Genomic DNA, 3876 nt, shown 5'->3' on the forward strand with positions numbered 1-3876 from the left:
CTCTGGCTTCCCCTGGAGACTGGGCTATAAAGGGCAAGCATAGAGGTGGAGCAATGACCTCACAGGCTATTGCCTGTTGTTGAGGAACAATGGTAATTCAGTTTGTCTTGAGGACTGTCAGCAGTTGATGAATGAACATGTGGGGTGTGGGGGAGAACCTTTCGGTTTCCCCCTGGGTGCCCAGGGAAGTGGCAGTGCCAGGAGGAGCACGTGCTGGGAACAGAGAATAGCTCTTTGGTCCCCATTAACTAAGGGCTACCTAAGAAATTATGTTAACTGGGATTAGATGCTGCTGTTCATAAACAACAGAAACACAATGGTAGCTTAAAGATGGAGTGTATTATTTGTTATATAAAGTGCTCTTATTTCTTCCTCATAGCAAAGAACTCTAGGGCTGGAATGGCAATCATAATTAAGGACCCAGGATCCTTCCCTATTGCTGCTCTGCCGGCTATGTATCTCAGTGGTTACTACAGTACCAACTATTCCCCTCAGTCAATTCCTAGAACTACAAAAAACAAAAACAAAAAAACAAAAAACAACAACAACAAAAAAACCCCACTAAACAAAAAGTCCTCTCTCTACAACATCACTCAACATTTATATCCCATTAGCAACAATCTGGTCACATGACATCTTCCTGAAAAAGGGAGTTGCCTTATTGAGATAGAGCTTAATCAGAAAGGATCTTGGATACTGAGCCTGTAAGCCAGCCCCAGTTAAATGTTTGCATTTATAAGAGTTGCTTTGTTCATGGTGTCTCTTCACAGCAGTGAAAATTCAAACTAAGATGGGCCAAACCCACAGCCCCCACATGACGGAATCAAGGGGCAAAATGTTTTCTATGAGAAATCTCCAACAGGGCATCACAGAGGGTAGAGGCACCTGCCATGTCTGCAAGTCTGGTCCAATTCCTGGAACCCATGTAAAGGCAGGAGAGACTTAGCTACACCATGTTGCCTTTGAGCTCCACATGCACAGGGTGGCAGGCATGCCCACACACACACCATAGTAAGTGAATTTTTAAAGTTCTCACTCTCTAGGAATAATTCTAACATCTCATGGTTAGGAGGAGAGATACTGCACTACTCCAGTGCCCTCTAATTTACTTCTATAAATTTTCTTTTATGTGTAATGAAGTGTTGCCTACATATACGTCTATACACTGCATGCAGTGGTGCCATTGGAAGCCAGACAGGGATCCTAGGAATGAAGTGACAGAATTATGAACTGCCATGTGAATGTTGATAATGGAACCTGGGTCCTCTGGAAAAGCAGCCAGTGCTAACTGCCAAGCCATCTCTCCAGTTCTTGAGGGACGGTTGATGTCAGTCAGACAGGTCTGGTCTAGAATCTTCCAGTAAGGCTCAGGAAAGTCCTGAAGAAACTTGAATTGTTTTTGGCTTCTGGAACTTATATGAAATATAAGTTTATGTGTTTATGGTATTTTATTTTATTTTATTTTATTTTATACAAGGTCTCACCACGTAGTCCTGGCTAGCCTGGAATTCACTATGTAGAACAGGCTGGCCTCGATTTCATACCACCTTCTGTCTCCCAAGTGTTGCTGGGATTAAAGTCATGCCCCTAGTATACCCAGCTGTAGTTCCCCCACCACCACCACCATTCTGAGACATGAAAAATTCCACAGGAAATTCTATTAAACTATCTACTAAGTACTCTAATCCAAAAGAAATTATCAAGGCCAAAAAAAAAAAAAAAAAAAAAAAAAAGTGAGTTAACTTTACATGCGGGTGTATTTGGTTTCCTTTGACCTCTCCTCTTGAATTTCGAAACACAAAGCATCCTTTGTGTGAAAGTAGATTGTTTCAGATGTGGCTTTCTTGGTTTGAGATAATGGAAATGCCTTGGATCCAGACTTTGCAGAGAGAAAGCATAGATTCTTTTGCCTTTTGTTTTCTCACCGTTTAAATCTGCTGCCCTGGTGAAGTCCGCATAAACTTCCTTATCGAAGTTTGCAAGTGTGCTCTTATGACCCAAAAAAGTCACGGATTTTCAGACGGTATGAAACTTCACAGCGCTGGCTTCGCTTTCCACGGCGATTTGAAATGAGCGTCCCAGACAAGGACCCGCTGCTGACAACCTCTGCTGGAGCTTTGTTGTGAAGCTGCAATGATTTAGTTGATGCTTTAGAGTCGCCTGCCCTTGCGATCAGCAATGGACGGCAACTGCGCGAGGAAGTCGGCAGTGATGTTCTCTTTATCTCCCTTTAGCTAGCTGTGAAGAGACTTTCTTATCATTGTGAGTTGAAGAATATCTCCGCACCGGACTCTTTTGAGGGTGATGGCAAACAGGTTTTGACTTGAATACATAGTCCAGTATGGGAAAATGACACACACACAATCTGTATGACCTTGTCCAATCAGGGGAGCCTTAAAAGGAGCTAAACAAGGAAATAAAATAGCATTTCTGGATTTTATTTACTATAAAATAATTTATGTTCCTCATATAAAAAAATTTTTTTTAGGAGCCAAGCATGGTGGTGCAGGCCTTTAATCCCAGAACTTGGGAGGCAGCGGCAGGCAGATTTCTGAGTTCCAGGCCAGCCTGGTCTACAGAGTGAGTTTCAGGACAGCCAGGGCTACACAGAGAAACCCTGTCTCAACTCCTCCCTCCCCCTCCATAAAAAGAAAAAATACATTTTAGAAAGTTCAGGCAAGGTAAAAAAAAATTTTGTTAAATCATTTGCATCTTTTTCCACCTGGATGCAACACTCCTCTTAATTTGAATGTGTATCTTGGACATATACATGTTTACACCAGATGTTTAAGAATGGACATTATTAAGTTTCTGAAGTTAACATGGTTTTTAATAGGTCTGGAGTGACTGGCTGCTCAAAAGTTAGGGGCACCTGGTGTTCCTATAGAAGCCATGGTCTGGGTTTCCAGAACCCACACGGTGGATCACACCTGCCTATAACTCGAGAACCAGGGTATCTCATGTCCTCTTCTGGCCTCCAAAGGCATTGCATACATGCAGTGCACATACGTGTAGACAAAACAATTATAAACATAAATTTAAAAATCTTTTAAAATGTTTTTAAATTACATTTGTGTGTGTGTGTGTGTGTGTGTGTGTGTGTGTGTGTGTGTGTGTGTTGGTACATGTGTAGCAATCAGAGGACTACCCTGTAGGAATTGGTTCTCTCCTTTCACCAAGTGGGTCCTGAGGATTAAACTCAGGTAACTGGCCTTGACTGTAGTCCCTTTATTTGCTGAGCCAACTTTCTGACCAAAGCATCTGGATTCTTTTTTAAGATTTATTTATTTTTATTTTATCTCTATGGATTAACTCCCTGGAACTTGAGTTACAGGCAGTTGTGAGCTGTCATGTGGGTGCTGAGAATCAAACCTAGATCCTCTGGAAAAGCAGCCAGTGCTCTTGACTGCAACCCTGCATTTGAGATTTTTGTCATATTTCCTGCCTGCTACGTATGTTTCTGGATTTTTATTTTTTACATGTTTTTATTTATCTGTGTCTGAATTTAATTTTTTAATAAAAAATATATTTACTTAGAAGCATTCAGAATGTCAACAAAACAGCTGCAATTTTTTTTTTTGCAATTAGAGTGGTATTCGGTTAACAGAAAAATTTTCATATAAGCTGCATCAGAGACAACTGAAGATGAAAATAAAATCAAAAACCAAAAACCAAAAAGAAAAAAAAAAAGACAACTGTCCCCATATATAGCTAATTTGTGCTGTGCACCAACAAGAACCTGCTTTAAATTTCCATGCCAATTTACAACCCCCAGACTGTACCAGGCAAGGTTAGTGGCTATTGAAAATACCACCAGGACAGGGCTATCTAAAGACACATTGGGTAGTGTGTTAACTATACAAAAAAAGACACTGT

The sequence above is a fragment of the Mus pahari genome, chromosome 8 (genome assembly GCF_900095145.1).
Source record: "Mus pahari chromosome 8, PAHARI_EIJ_v1.1, whole genome shotgun sequence".
In the NCBI taxonomy this organism is placed as follows: Eukaryota; Metazoa; Chordata; class Mammalia; order Rodentia; family Muridae; genus Mus; species Mus pahari.